This window comes from Colius striatus, chromosome W, assembly GCF_028858725.1.
Source record: "Colius striatus isolate bColStr4 chromosome W, bColStr4.1.hap1, whole genome shotgun sequence".
NCBI classification, from domain to species: Eukaryota; Metazoa; Chordata; class Aves; order Coliiformes; family Coliidae; genus Colius; species Colius striatus.
The window spans coordinates 15,655,881-15,672,921 of NC_084789.1; positions in this window are offsets into that span (position 1 = coordinate 15,655,881).

Genomic DNA, 17,041 nt, shown 5'->3' on the forward strand with positions numbered 1-17,041 from the left:
CAAAGATACAACTCTTTTATAGATACAATAATCAGGCTCATACATATTGCAAAAGCTAAGCTCATCATTGGTTCCCAGTTAGGTGCAAACCTCGCCCTTGTTTCAACAAACTCCAGATACTTGTGGCTGCTTAACCCAAACTAAGCTCCTGCTTTTTCATCCTGTTATCATACAGCTCTCTTGCTCTCACGGCCTTGAGCAGGAGTCCAATAGCTTATCGCTTAGTGCTTACTGCCTAACCAGCTGTATTCTATCATGTCCTCTTTTCTCTAGCCAAGTCTCCACAAAACTCCCGACATCTACCCCGTTTTCTTTTTGGACAATGATATTAGGCTGCCACATCCTCTCAAATGTTCTTGCTATTGTCTGTTGAATACAATTTTTGAAACAGGGAAACACTAACAATATAAATAAAACAATACCCATAAAGCCAATTCCATACATTATAACATTTCGCAACCAAGGGCCTATTCCCCATCCCTTAAGCCATCCTTCAAGTCCTAATCCCTCTTCTTGTTTCAACTGATGTAATCCCTGTTGAAGTTCTTTCAGTTTGGCATGTATCGAGGTGGAATGGTCCGACAGGTTCATACAACACATGCCCTCAAACTCTTCACATCCATGTCCGTGGGCTAATAATAAAAAGTCTATGGCAGCTCTATTTTGTAACACCACATGATTTACACTTTGAACGTCAACTGTTAACATACCAATCATTTCTGAAGTTTAATTTACCTCATCCTTAGTCCAACATCCTAACTGTTTAGCCAAGTTCATGGCCTTATTGGCTGCTGCTCCTGGCAAAAGGGTGGCAACTATGACTTGCTTCAGTTCACTCCAAAATCGTGGGGGACCAATATCAGTACAATCAAACTCATAATAACTACGTTTTTTGCGGGAGCTATTATTATGGTCAGCAAGCTGCATTAGCGCGGTTAAGTTAGGGTGGAATAAAGAGAGTTTCCCCAAATAACAGGGTCCACCCAGGGGATTTACTGCTATTCCGTTCCAGGCCCTTTCTCCACAGATTAAAAATATAACCGTGGGCAATTTCTTCGGTGATGTAATACTAGAAACATTACATCTGGAATACAATTGCTTAAATACCGTTTCTGACTTCAAAGAAGAGTCTAAGGTGGCCCAATATTTTTGATTTCTATTAAAGTCGTGGATATCCCGTGACATAAAACTTACCCAATTTCCCCCAGTTCCATTAGTACCAAAGCTTGCATTGGCACTTCCAAACAGGTCTATTTCCTCAGGGGGTGAGGCTAATGTGGTATTAAGGGACTTAATTATCTCACATTGACGTTTCCCATCATCATCCCGTGATCATCGCTAATTGTGTTCAGCCCCGTCCTATTACACAAGGTGTTATTGTCTACTAGTCCACAAAGTTCCTCCAAATTCCACACGGGCAATCCTATCAAACATGTTTTAAAAGGATTAGTAACCTCTCCCAAACTAAGACAAAGAGATGATTGACCAGTTTGATTAGCAAAGGTTATCCAAATATTATCTCTAGGCTGATTAAAATGCATCAAGCTGTTAGCAGTGATAGTTACACTAAAAGCTATGGTTATAACAAAACACCTCATTATTATTCATTAAAAATCACTATATTTTTGTTATGTAACCTTCAGTCTTTTGATTGTTAGCCAGTACTCCAATGACCGCAAGACGAGGGTGTATTTATTCTTCAATCTCTTCCTGTCCTTTTTCGTCAGATGGTTTGATCTCCGCAGCTTCAAGGACAGCTCTTGTCCACTTGGCTGGCACCCAAATGGATCCTGTGGGAGAGTCAACACACAAATACCCACGTCCCCAGTATAATACTTTGGCCAGAGGCTGCTATATCCCTGCTTTAGGGTCACGATATTTAACCCGTATTTCTTTCTTTCTCTCCTTTTGTGCCTTTGGATTATGATGTATTATTGCAGGTGGTAGCTTCTGTTCCCCAAACACACACAGGTGGTTCATAACAAATAAGGCCTTTAACAATTTCATATGTGGGTCTTTAACATCCCCATATTTACCAAGATATCTTTTTACAGTCCCATTAGCTCTTTCTATTATGGCCTGTCCTGTGGGGGAATGGGGAATCCCTGCTACATGTTTAACTCCCCATTGCCTCATAAACTGTTCTATGCTTTTAATTATATAGGCTGGCCTCTTGTTTGCCTTTATTTTCTGGGGAATTCCCATTGTTGCAAAACAACTATATAAATGACGCTCCACATGTATGGCCCTCTCCCCTGTCTGTGCTGTTGCCCAAACGAATTTGCTCCATGTGTCTATGGTTACATGCACATATTTCAGTCTTCCAAACTCTGCCACATGAGTGACATCCATCTGCCAAACTTCAACCCCTTGTTTACACCATGTGCTCACACCTGCCACCACCAGCACCTCCTCTCACTCCACCCCATGCCCACCTCTTCTGTACCTTTCACCTCTCACGTTACAACCCGAGATCTTCCGGACGCCTACCACATCTCCCGTTCCCTATGCTCGATGACTCCAGTATCCTGTGGCACGGGCTGATACATAACGTGTCTGCCCAGCACATATGCTAGCTGAGCCAATTGCAGGAAGATATGATCAGGTGCTGGTCGTGTTCCACTTCACTATTCAATCTTGCCAATAGTTGAGCGACTCCATCTTGATCTGCATCACGGCAAGCACTCCGAGAAACACATCAATCTGCAAGAGAGACTCAGTAGACCATTATACTCATATCTTCTACACCCCATGCTCTCCCCCTCCCTAAGACGGTTGAGCTGTGAGCGCATTTAACGACCGCCTGTCCCTGGCTAGTGTGAGGGATACCGTGGCTCAATGCATGGGGATAGCTGGTATGTCCATGACCCCTGCGGGCAGCCTATAACTCAAATTTTACTAACAAGCATCAGACCCTTACAATTAGCAGCAAAGCTAGCGTGTTTATAGTACTTCTAATTGGTCCTTTCTCTAAAAGCCAGCTGTAGTTTTCTGCGAGAAGCCTTGCAGTTTCACACGCTGCCTCAGCCTCCTCCTTGCTCCAAGTTGTTATCTCGTAGGTATTTTTGCTTCTTCGTTTCTCACAGTAGAGAGCAGCTCAAGGACAATCTGCACATTAGTTTTAGCAACTCATGCCTGGTAAGCTTCTTCTCATACACTGAAAAAAAAGCACAGCTGACAAACAAACTTATTATACTTGTGCTAAAGGTAAAATCTCTAGCAGGTCTATGTTGCAAAGTTGTATGGCTAATACTACTTACATTACTAATCAAGTCTTCTAATGTCATTGAGGTTTGGTTACTTTGTTTGCTAGGCCAGTATCCTAATTTGCATAGCTGAGTTAATAAAGCAGATACTCTTACACCTGGAGCAAATATACTAGTTGCTATTATTGTTGAAGGAGACCAAAGGTAACATAGTCATCACATTCGCCAGTAAATGCATGCACAAATTGTTTTGGACAATGATGTTTCTAAATCATTGTGTGATTAGGCATCAAGATCGTCAGTTGTCCCAAACTGCACAGTCCCCTTTGTAATCTCGAGGGTATCCCAGGCCATGCCTGGTCCCCACAGATCAGAAAAATTCCCTTTGGTAACTGTACAGGCACAAGACCTGGATCTTTTTGGTGAAGTATAATTGCACTAAGATGTTGTGTTCTTATACACGCCCAGGGTGGGATCCACATTCTGTCCCAAATGTTTTGGTATTGCTGGTAAAATTAAACATAACACAAAAATCCATCTTTATAGATCCCAATAATTCTAACTCCTCTGGCTCTGTTGTCATTATTGGCAACCATGAAATGAGAAAATCACAGTTGTCAACTTTGCCATTACCCTTAACTAAGGGATTTGTTTTCAATGCATTTGGTACAGGCCATTGTGCCACATCTGATGGAACTCCCACCAAACAGGTAGAAAAAGGATTATCTGGAGTGGCCATTGATAAACATATTGTAGACTGATTGATTGCTTTGGCCAGTTTAAGCCACGTGTTTTGCTTGGGTTTTTGAAATTGTCTAAAACCATTTACTACAATCATTTGAAGCATCAACATAAATCACCTTTTAGCTTCTCAATGTCAAAATGTTCTGTTCTTCCAAGTTCCATTCCTGACACCCAAAACGCCTTAGAAAGCCTCCACTGTAAGAAAACCACTATTCATCATCACATCTACAGCAAAATGCATAACATCACGACCAACAGTTTCCACACTCTTTGAGGCAACGGATTGAGGATGGAAAGGATGAGCCCAGCGGTCCGCGAGGGCTGGGGCCGACGGTCTCGGCGCGGTGTGTGTGGGGGCACCGGAGACACTGACCGGGCGCGGGAAGCGGCTGCCCGGCGGCGGCTGCGGATGGAAGGGGCGGGGGGGGTCTGGCTCACTCCGTGCCGTCCCCGGCGCCGGCGGCGCAGTTGGTATTAAGCTCTCCCGTGTTTTCTTTTTCTTCCCCCGCGTGTCCGATGGTATCCAGTCTAACATGGGGTCGCGCTCCCCCACTCTCCTCTGATCATCCTGCGCTGCACCCCCACCCGACTCCGCCCACTTGGCATTCCCCTGCAAGTCGTCCCAGGGGTAACTCGGCGGGTTGGGCTCGAATGGGAAGCAGCTCTCCCGCGGGGGCTCTGCTCCGAAGACCCTTCGCCTCCCTGACTTTGCAAAAACTCTTGTGTAGAGAAGAACCTTTTTCTTTTTTCTCGGTATCATCCGCCTCAGTGCCGCTCCCGGCGCTGCTCTCAACCCCGCTCCCGGCGCTTCTCCCGGCGCTACTCTCGGTGCCTCTGCCAGTTCACTCTCTGCCCCAGGGACAGGCTCACTAAGTGGCGGGGGGAGAGGCGGGGGCTCTTTAGGCCGGCACTCTCGTTCCCCAGCAGGGGCTGATGACTCATATGGTTCCCGTACCCCGTCCGTGCCTTCAGGGTCATTTTCTACACGCGGGGGGGGGGGGAGCACTACTTTTGAGACGATAGGAGCCAGCGAGGTGGATTGGAACCAGTCATGCTCATAGTTTTTATTCTTACTTTGTGCTGCTGATGCGTGCTCAGCAGCCTTCTTTTCTGCCTGATGTTGCAACAACTCATTGTGCACTTTCCTCCAAAGCTTCCCTAACTTTTCAGCTATCTCATCGTCCTCCAGGGTAGCTTCCCACAGCAAATCCCCAAATTTACGCCATTCGCTCAATTCATGCACTGTATGTGGATTCTGAAACACTCCCTTAGCATACCCATAAGCTAACAACCCTGGTAGGTCTTTTTGCAGATCTATACCCTTTATCTGCCGCTTCTGCAAGAATGCAGTAAATAAATCATATGCCGCTTGCCTTTCCATACCTATTTGTCAGCGCGCTGTTGCAGCCCTTCAAGGTCCAGCGGCACGTATCGGCCGGGCTCGTCTATACGGTCACCCAGGGCACGGCGTGTTCCCAATTTTCACGCTTATTGCCGTCCTTGCTGCATAGGACCCGAACCCCTTCGTCGCTCCGCCGTGGCGCCCAGTCGGTATATCACGTCCTTCGTGTATCGCGTCGGGGTCACCATTTGCTGAAGACGACGGGAGACAAGTCCACCCTGTAGTGCAACAAGTCTCAACTTTATTTGCAAAGATACAGCTCTTTTATAGATACAATAATCAGGCTCATACATATTGCAAAAGCTAAGCTCATCATTGGTTCCCAGTTAGGTGCAAACCTCGCCCTTGTTTCAACATACTCCAGATACTTGTGGCTGCTTAACCCAAACTAAGCTCCTGCTTTTTCATCCTGTTATCATACAGCTCTCTTGCTCTCACGGCCTTGAGCAGGAGTCCAATAGCTTATCGCTTAGTGCTTACTGCCTAACCAGCTGTATTCTATCATGTCCTCTTTTCTCTAGTCAAGTCTCCACAAAACTCCCGACAGATAAGGACAGATCTGACCAGAGTTTGTTATATGGATTTCTTAAATTAGTTAAATGAGGCAGACTGGTCACAATGCTGGCTCAGTTGTTTACATTGTGGTGTTATATAAACTTTTACATGATCTATGTGTTCCCCGTGGTGGTGTTTATCACCGCAGGGAGAGTAATGAGGACTATGATTTTGTTGTATCGGGTACTTTCAACTTATGATATCATTATATTGTTGGTTATGGAGCTCAGCTGGTATTTGTATGTAGCATTATTGTCACTCCCATATCTCAGGCTTTTACTCTCAGAATTCATTAGTAATCTCACCCAATCTAAGGGGATGTCAGGGAGGGATACTTTCAACTCAGCAAAATAAGTTTTTGAGAAAGGAAAGAAAATAGTTCAAATACTCCTGAATGCCAGGTTTGCCATAAAACAAAGCAAAATCAGAGGGCCTGTTCCACTGCTCCGTCTCCCTCACAGTAAAATAGTTTGTTTTGGTTTTTTTTTTTTTGTTTCTATGTGGGGTTTTTTTGGTTTTTTGTTTTATTTTTTTTAATATTTAAGTGGAACCCTCTGTGTTCCAGCTTCATCCCACCACCCCTTGTAACAATAGAAAAAAAAGGATGTTCCAACCTCCCGACATCCACCCTTTAGATATTTGTAAATGTTAATAAGACCTCCTCTCAGTCTCCTCTCCTCTAGACTAAACAGCTCCAGTTCCCGCAGCCTTTCCTCGAATCTAAGAGGCACTTTTTTGCTATCAGATGCCAGTCTGTAAGCGGTTGGCTCCTTCCCCCCCGGTGCATCCTTAATCAACTGCATTTCCTGGACTACCTTCTCGGCATTAGCAATTACTTCCTGCAGTCGGCTCAGCAATGCTGCCAGCCTACCGCCACCTCCTCCTGTCTGCACCGTCTTGGCATAGCCCAACCCCTTTTCACTTCACGGCTGCATGCTATCACGCTCGCCTATCGAATGCATCACGACATCCTCCCCGTACTCTGTCCCCTTCTCCTCCAGGCATCATCTTTGGTGGCCAGTAACGCAGCTGATACTTCTCATTTCTCCTGCCCCACTTCCTTCAGGCACCATCTTTGATGTCTCGTGGCGCAGCTGATATTTTTCCTTTCTCTCACCCGCCAGCACCACCAGCCCCAGCACCATCCCCGGCACCAGTGACGCAGTTGACATTCCTCTCTCCTGCGTTTTCTTTTTCTTTGTCTCCCCCCGCGTGCCCAATGGTACCCAGGCTAACACGGGATCACGCCCCCCCTCTCTCTCCTGATCATCCTGCACCGCACCCCCGTCCAACTCTGCTCACTCGGCATCCCCTGTCCTCATCCTCTGCAACTCATCCCAGGGGTAACCTGGCGGCCTGGGCTTGACTGGGAAGCAGCTCTCCTGTGGGGGCTCTGCTCAGGGGCCACACCCCTCACTCTCCTCCTCTCTGTCAAGTTTATCACATTCCACATCCCCACAATAGTGACAAACCCGTCTGCGCCCCCAGACTCTCCACTTCCACACTCATCTGAGCCTCCTGATCACTACAAGCTCTCTCCTCTGTCCGCGCTTTCTACCCCTCCCCCCGGATAGTTCCCTGCACCAGCAACCAGATCTGTTTCTCCTGTGCTGCCTTAGATAGAGTCCTCTTAATCTCCTCCAACGTTTTAAGATACTGATCCATCCCCTTGGCCCCCGCCAAAGCAGCCTGCAGCATCTCCTCCTCTACCGCCGTCCAATTCTGGACAATAACTCTGTGGGTGCCTGTAACACACCCTGCCTCCGCATCCATAGGATGCAAGCGGCCGTGGGCGTGTGGTGAACCCACTCACCCACCTCAAGCGCTACTGCCTTGAGTACCTTAATCACTTGTTCCATCTGTGCAATGGCCGCGGACATCCTGCTTTCCGCCGATCACATCAGAGTCACCATATGTTGCCGCTACCGGCAACATCACCAGGCCACCTGCACAGATCACTCAGCTCACCAACCGCTGAGGGGACAAGATCACTACATACTCAGTATGGATGATGCTTTATTCCAGCTTTATTGCTTGCGCCATGTGCTTTTATCTGCTAAGCAAGCACCTCCTTTCACTCCACCATGCGACCATCTCTTCTGTACTCTCTGCCTCTCGCGTCACAGCCCAAGATCTTCTGGGTGCCTATAACACCCTCACAGGATCACAAGTCCTGACAGAAAACCTTCTCTGACGTGGGCTTCCCACAGAGTCACAGTCTCCTTCAGGCATCCTCCTGCTCCGGTGTAGGATCCTCCACGGGCTGTGAGTGGATCTCTGCTTCCTGGTGTTCCTCCATGGACTGCAGGAGGACATCCTGCCTCACTATGGTCTTCACCACAGGTCACAGAGGAGTCCCTGTAGTACATATGAAGAATATGTTAGGAAAGATAGTTTGGGTTAATTCTGCCTTGGGCAAAGTTAAACCCGTCCATGGGATTGTTTTTGCTCAAGGACCTGGATGTACCTGGTGGGTAATGCAGAAGGATGGGGAAGTTTGAGTGCAGGCCCCAGTTTGCTTTCACATGGAAGGGTATTCAGTACACCTGGAATCAATTGCCCCAGGGGTAGAAGCAAAGCCCTACCATTTGCTGTGCACAGGAGATTCAATTCTTAGGGATAAAATGGCAAGATGGTCATCAGCATATCCCAATGGATATCATCAACAAAATTGCTGCAATGTTTCCACCAACCAGTAAGAAAGAAATCCAAGCTTTCTTAGGCACTGTGGGGTTTTTTTAGGATGCACATTCCAAACAACGGTATGATTGTAAAGAAAAATGACTTTAAATGGGGCCCTGAACAACATCAAAGCTTTCAACAGATAAAACAAGAAATTGCTCAGGCAGTAGACCTTGGGCCAGTTCGAACATGACCAGATGTGAAAAATGTGCTTTACACTGCAGTGGGAGAGAATGGTTGTATCTGGAGCCTCTCTCAAAAAGCACCCGGTGAGACTCAAAGCTGATTCCTCAGATTCTGGAGTTGGGGATACAAAGGATCTGAGGCCCTATACTCTCTGACCAAGAAGGAGATACTGGCAGAATATGAAGGAGTTTAAGCTGCCTCAGAAGTGATTGGGACAGAAGGACAACTCCTCTTAGCATCCTGACTGCCAGTGCTGGACTGGGTGTTCAAAGGGAGGGTGTCCTAAGTAAGTAGGTTGCGTTGATTACACAATGAGCTCATATAGGAAACCCCAGTTGCCTGGGTATCCTGGAAGTGATCACCAAGTAGCCAGAGGGCAAAGACTTTGGAATATTGCCTGAAAAGGTGACGTGCTGAAGAGGTTCCACCATACAATAAGCAGCTGTGTGGAGACCCCTATGACAAGTTGTTGAAGAGGCAGAAGGGGAAGGTGAATCGAGTCAGTTCACAGAGGTGAACGCCATCCAGTTGGCTTTAGACATTGCTGAACATGACAAATGGCCAATACTTTACCTCTGTACCGACTCGTGGATGGCAGCAAATGCTCTGTGGAGAAGGCTGCAACAATGGAAACAGAACAATTGGCAATGCCAGAGAAAACCCATCTGGGCTGCCTCATTGTGGCAAGACTTCGCTACCCAACTGGAGAAGCTGGTTGTGAAGGTGCAACACGTAGATGCCCATGTAACCAAGAACCGGGCCAGTGAAGAACATTGGCGCAACCACGAGGTGGATCAAGTTGCCAAAAATGAAGTGGCTCAGGTAGATTTAGACTAGCAGCATAAAGACAAACTATTTGTAGCTCGGTGGGCCCATAATGCCTCAGGTCATCAAGGAAGAGATGCCTCCTATGGATGGGCTCGTGATCGATGGGTGGACTTGACCTTGAATGCTGTTGCACAGGTGTGGTGGTTTAGCCCAGTGTCCATCAAGTCATAAAATCACTCCCCCTCCTAAACTGGACAGGAGAGAGAGAGAGAAATATAACAAATGGCTTGTGAGTTGAGATAAGGATGGAGAGATCACTCGGCAATTAGTGTCATAGGCAAAACAGACGCAACTTAGGGAGAAAAAGGCTTGATTTATTAAAGAATCAATAAGAGCAGGGAGATGAGAAATAAAACCATCTTAAAAACACCTCCTCCCACCCCTCCTCTTCCCCCGACTCCCCTTCCTTCCTTCCCTGGGGATTGCGGTCAGTTCATTACAGATGGACTTTGCCACTGCTTCTTCTCAGGGAGAGGCCTCCTCACGCTTCCCACTGCTACACTGTGGGTTCCCTCCCACGGGAGACAGTCCCTCACAAACTTCTCCAGTGGAAGAAGGAGAGGCCTGGCAGATAGATTACATTACACTGCCACTGACTCTCCAAGGCAAGTGCCCAGAGGGATTGTGGAGTCTCCTTCTTTGGAGGTCTTCAAGACCCGCCTGGACATGTTCCTATGCGACCTGATCTAGATGAACCTGGTTCTGCAGGGGGGTTGGTCTAGATGATCTCTAAAGGTCCCTTCCAACCCCTACCATTCTATGATTCTGTGTCCTCACCATGGTGAAGGCAACCACTGGATGGCTGGAAACATATACTGTGCCTCATGCCACCACCCAGAAGACTATCCTGGGCCTTGAAAGGCAAGTCCTATGTTGACAGGGCACCCCAGAAAGAATCATGTCAGACAATGGGATACACTTCAAAACCAGCCTTATATACATCTGGGCCAAAGAGCATGGCATTGAGTGGGTCTATCACATCCCCTATCATCCACCAGCCTCTGGGGAAAATGAGACAATATAATGGACTATTGAAAACCACTTTGAGAGAGATGTGGGGTGGGACCTTCAAATGCTGGGACATACATCTAACAAAGGCCACCTGGATAGTCAATGGGAGGGCATCTGTCAATTAAGCTGGTGTCCTGGTTTAGGCCCATCAGAGAACAAAAGACCACGATTAGCCTCAAGTACCAAAGACCTGAGAATTGCTAAAGGGCAGGGAGGGCCTAATTGCCCCTTAAGGTCCAGGACAAAACAGACCAGGCTACTCAACTTGGGGAAGAAAACAGAAAATAATTTAATCCAACACCAACTAAAGCATAACCATAAAACCCCAAAACATAATAAACAGAAAACAACACAGAGTGGTACAATGATGAAGAGTACAACCAGCCCTTTAAGACCACCTTCTCCCCACCCCTCCCCTCTTCCTGGGCTCAGAGCCCTGATCCTAGTGTCTTTATCTCCTCTCCCTCTGAATGGCTCAGGGGGGCAGGGAATGAGGGTTTCAGTCAGTCTATTCCTGATAGATTCTGCCCTTTGTTTCTCCTCAGGGCCCTACACCTCCGTGGGGTACCTCACACACCCAACAGCCCTGCACAGGCCACTCCGATGTGCGTTCATCCCAAAGACTGCAGCTCCTTTCTGCCTCTCATGTGAGTCTGCTCCACGGCTCACAGGCTCTCCAGCACGGCCTGTGCCATGGCCGCCTCCCCACACAGTCTCTCGCCCATCCGGACACACTCACGTAAAGCTGCTGGTGGCTCTCGGTCCTGCCATTGCCCTCCATAGGTTGCAGGGGTACAGCCTGTGTTCTCATCATGGGTTGCAGAGTGGTCTCTGGTCTGGTGCATATGTATGTGTATATGTATGTATCAATGACAGGAAAATATTTAAAAATGTGGTTTTTTTCTGGGCATGACTTAGATGGTATAGAATAAGGGGTGGATTATGTCCTGAGTTTGGCAGGGATAGGATTAACTTTCCCCAGACGCCGCAAGAGGGTGTGGCCAGCCTATAAAGGCAGTTGCCTGGGCACAGTGGCAAGTGTGGGAGTTGCAGTTTTTTTGTGGGCTATGCCTGTGGTTGGGCGTGGTGAGCAGTTACACTGGGCATTGCTTGTTTTCTGTATCCCTTGGCTGTCTTTATAACTACTTGTTCTTTGTGATGTTTTGGGGTTTTTTTTAATTGTCCTTATCTCAGCCCACAAAGCTTTAGCATTCTCTCTTGATTCTCCTCCCCATCCTGCTGAGGTGGGGAGCAGTGAGTAATTGTTTGATTTGGTTATTGTCAGCCAGGGCTAAACCACCACAAGTTAGCTGCTTCATCTTGAGCCCTCCTGAGATTTGACTCACAGCAAAAATATTACCTTTGCAAGAAGCCAAAATTCTGCTTGGGTTTGGTCTTTTTTCAAACACCATCTGCTATAGCAATAGTCTGTGGAAATATATTTGACTTTTTTTTTTTTTCAAGTCAACTTGATAGTTGCTGTTTTTACTTTTTAATTTTCTTTATTTGTATATTAACATAAATAATTTAATGCAACTCTTTATTTATCAGTTACGCAGATACAATACTTGGAAGCCTTGTGATCCCTGGGGCTATCTTGAGCAAGGGGAATAGTAATTTCCTAAAAATGAATAATCTAAAAAAACTCTATGTAATGGAAAAGATCATGTTTGTTAATCAAATCATGAAAGAATAGTTGTGCAAGGAACCATTTAAAGTCATTGTCAAAGTCTTGTAAAACTTTAACCATAAAGTTTCTACAATGTGAACAGGTGCAGTTGGCTGAGATGCTTATAGGAGGTACAATAGGTTGCGCATGAGCTGATAAGAGCCAAGAGAAGAGTTCATGAGCGGGCCACTAGAGGAAGACTACTGACTTCATCCCAGTGACCACCCTACAACCACCAGGAGGCAGAAGAAGATCCCCTAGTAACAAGACGGGCACATGCGCAGAGTACATCAGGGAGCGACGCAACCGACCAATAAGGACTCCGTTGGTGGAGCAGAGTCTCCCGGCCGCCCAGCGCTGTTTTGCTTATTTGCCGCTTGCTTAATAAATTTGATCCATGAGTCACTTAAATTGGCTTGTGAACTTTATCACAGCAACTTATAACGATTTGGTGCTGTGACTCGGATACAGGTAGATTTGGTATTGGATTCCCGGACTAGGGGGGCACCCCATCTGCGGATGGCCCTGATGTGGGAAATTCCCTTGCCAAACTCTGTATTCCGAATCCCTTCTAAATTTGGCAAATAAGCAAATAAACCTGCAGTACCCCATAATTTTTGTGCACGAAGATCCAAACGAAGACTCTGGATTAGGTAAGTATTTCCGTGGTTCCATTCGGTTGGGGTGGGTGTCCTAGAGTGCGAGTGACTGAGAGGTCTCAAGGAGACCAAGTGAGTGCAGACCCTCCAGTAGTGCAGTTCCCATTGCCCGCGAGGGCGTGGGTCACGACCGAGGGGAACGATTGTGAGAACGAGTCAAGGGCACTCTAGAAGATGGGACAGAGGAAGAGCAAGCCCTCTGATCCCATGGGTGGCATAAGGATAGGCTGCCAGATATTCCCCCAGAAAGTCCTCTGGGGATGATGATAAAGTTTTGGAATGATTGTCCCCGTAGAAGACAAAAGAGTAAGGAAAAGATGGTACATTACTGTATGGAAATTTGAGGGGGGAGTCATTAGGAAATCCCCATATTATTTGGCCCATATTTGGGTCTTTTAAGGACTGGTTATGCGCAGACCTCAAATTGTGGGTAAATGATAAGAAGATTGTTACCCAAGAGGAAATTGAATATGCGAGTCTCTGGATACCCCAACCTTCTGATAAGGTATCCTTGTTCGCTCTTAAGGAAAAGAAAGCTAAGAGCCCACCCGAAGAGGAGATTTGGCCACCCCATATGTTCCACCAACTATTGAGCCTGGTCCTCTGATTTTACCTCTTCCACCTCCCCCCCTGACTGAGGCAGGGGTGAGTCTTGTCCCTCCAGAAGTAGAGCATCGGGACCAAAACTCTGAGTTAGAACTGAAACCTCCGGGCCCCTTGACAAGGAGTAGGACTCAGGAGGGAAGGGCTGAGGAGGGGTTATTCCCCTTGAGAGAAGTCCCTGTTGTGAATGCAGGAGCAGGAGCTCAGATAGGAGGACCAGGGGTTGGTTATGTAGCTGTGCCCCTGAATACCGGGGATGTGAGAAAATTAAAAAAAGGAGATGGGGAGTTTGTTAGAAGATCCTCTGGGTGTGTCTGAGAGATAATATCAGTTCTTAGGGCCAAATCTCTATACCTGGGATGAACTAGCAGGAATGAGAATCTGGGATCAACAGCACCAGGCAGGACCAACCACAGATGTGAAATGGCCCTTGTAAAGGCCCAATTGGAATAATCAGATGGCGGAGCACAGTGCCCATATGGCAGACCTCTGAGCCATCATTGCCCAGGGAATCAGAGAGTCTGTTCCCCGAGGACAGAATATTAACAAAGCATTCAATGAGAGACAGAGAAAAGACAAAACCCTGACTGATTGGCTTGAGAGATTATGTGAGGAGAGAGGAGGAAGCCGAGAGAAAGCAAACTAGACTTTTAGTGGCGGCCGTTTGGGAGGGACAGAAAGGGACACTGGCAGTAGTCCAAGGCAATGAGAAAGGGAAACAAAAGCCTGGGAGACAGGTGCATTCATCAATAAAAAAGGAATCAAAGGACAATGGAATGTTTTTATTGTAAACAGAAGGGACACCTAAAAAGGAATTGTAGAAGGAGATTCCAGGATGAACAGATGTTTAAGGAAGAATAGGGAGAGTCAGGGGCTCTATTTGCTGAGGACCACAAGAGGAACTGAGCCTTTGATAAAACTGAAGTTAGGTCCTCAGCGTCAGGAAGTAGAATTTTTAGTGCACTCTGGGGCTGAGAGATCTACAATCCAGCGATTGCCCCAGGGGTGTAAGATATCTTCAGAGAAAACAGAGTAGTAGGGGCAAAAGGGGAACCATTTAAAGTACCTCTTGTGAAGGAGATACTGATAGAATCTGAAGCAGCAAAAATATGCTGCAGGATCCTTTTTGTTAGTTCCGGAGGCTGATTATAATTTATTAGGGAGAGACAATTATAGACTTAGGAAAAATCCTGGGCTGCCGGTAAGGGTAAAGCAGTACCCCTTGTCACAAGAAGGTAGACAAGGTTTAAAACCAGAAATAGAAAGACTAATATCTAAGGGAGTACTTGAGCCCTGTATGTCCCCTTACAATACTCCCATATTGCCAGTAAAGAAATCTGATGGGACTTAAAGATTAGTACATGACCTCCGGGAGATAAACAAGAGAACTATTACTAGGTTCCCTGTGGTAGCTAACCTGCACACCTTGAGTCAATTGAGTCCAGAGTACCAGTGGTATAGTGTGATAGACCTTAAGGATGCCTTTTGGGCATGTCCCCTGAAAGAGGAGTGCAGGGGTTATTTTGCTTTTGAATGGGAAGATTCTGACACCCATAGAAAACAACAGTTGAGATGGACTATATTACCACAGGGATTTACAGAGTCCCCCAATCTTTTTGGACAAGCACTAGAACAGATCTTGACAAATTATGAGTTAGGCAAAGAAGCTATTTTAGTTCAATATGTGGCTGTAGTGGGTCTGGGATGGTAGCGATTTTCCACAGCAGCTCCTGCAGTGCTGTGCTTACTGTTGATATCAATAGTATGACTACCGCTTGCACAACATCAGGGCTGTCCCTCCAGCATTCCTTCCCCCACCTTCACCAATAGCTGTGGGTGGGCATGATCTTGGGAGGGACTATGGCCAGGACAGCTGACCCAGGCTGACCAAGGAGATATTCCATACCATATGACATCAGCTCAGTAATATAAACTGGGGGAGAGGAGCAGGAAGGGGAGGCGAGATTCATTTCTGGCCTTCCCAAAGCAACCGCTACGCGTACTGAAGCCCTGCTTCTCGGGAGGTGGCCGGACATCGCTGCTGATGGGAAGTAGAGAGTAACAGTTTATCTGCTTTTGCTTTGCTTCCCGCGCGTGCGGCTTTGCTGCTTATTTATTAAACTGCTTTTATCTCAACCCACGAGACTCCCATCTTATTTTCTCCCCTTCCCTGGCTTGCTGAGGAGGTGGGGGATAAAGCAGTGTGGTGGGCACCTGGCATCCAGCCAGGCTCAAACTACCACAGCCCTTTTGGCGCCCAATGTGGGGCGAGATAATAGCAGTTTTACATTAACTGCATTGCAATTACAGTAAGTCAATGAGTGCAAAGTTCCTGTGCTGGTCACGGAGCCTTGCTGTTATGCAGCTTATCTTACACTTTCTAATGTTTGGGAACACGATGCTACTAACATTGACTCTATGCTGTGCTTTAACCTTAATAGCTTTGCTAAGCTGGCTATATAATTTTGTGAGAAGGATGAAAGGGCCTGGGAACATGATGGCCCAAATAATAATAGCAAGTCTCATTCTGTTACTGATGAATTTAGTGTGCTGTGGGAGCTATCTTGTGGAGGCCATGGGGCAAAGCACCTCTTTCTCCTCAGCTCGGACTGATCTAGACAATTTTGTTATACAGACTTCCCAGGTCCTTAGTCACCCTTATACGAGAGTTTTAATATTACTAATTAACATGGTTGGTATATTATATATCTTGTGGAATCTGGACTCATCTGGGTATCAGAGAGGACAAATTTGCGATGGTAACATGTTAAAATGCCCCCTGAAGTGGCCAGTCCCTGGGTGGCAGGGTGTGTGGATGAATTTAGGCAAATTCCTAGGACGGTTATCACCCCCTGTAACCTGGGATTTTACACCTGAACAGATAAAAAACCCTGCTTTACTGACACGCTACCTGATAGAAGGGTGTCTTACCTACCCTAATGAGGCCCATCAGGTTCAGGCACTACACTGGGGCCTAGCCTCTGCCTACCGAGCTGCATTCCAGTCCTCTCAGAGAACTGTGATTGAAATGGAAACTCAAACGGTACCTGAGACCAACATAGTTGAGTCAGTCGCAGTCCAGTCCTCTCAGAGAACTATGGCCGAGGTGGAAATTCAAACTATACCTGAGACTACCATGGTTGAGTCAGGGAATCAAACAACAACCACAGTGGTTGCCCCAGTAGTGAAAAAGAAGCAGTGGATAAGGAGGTCAAGTCCATATCATCGATTAGTGAGGGCAGAAGAGGAGGAAGAGGAAAGGCTAGAAGAAGAAACTGGTCCTTCGGTAAGGAGATCAGGAGAAGGAGTGAAAGAAATCGAAAAGGAAATGGAAACTACTCGGTCCCTCACCTCAACAGAACTTAGAGATATGCGAAAAGATTACAGTCGCCAGCCAGGTGAGCGGATTGGTGCCTGGCTGCTCCGATGTTGGGATAACGGGGCTGACAGTCAGCAATTGGAAGGTAGAGAAGCCCAACAGCTAGGATCTCTTGCT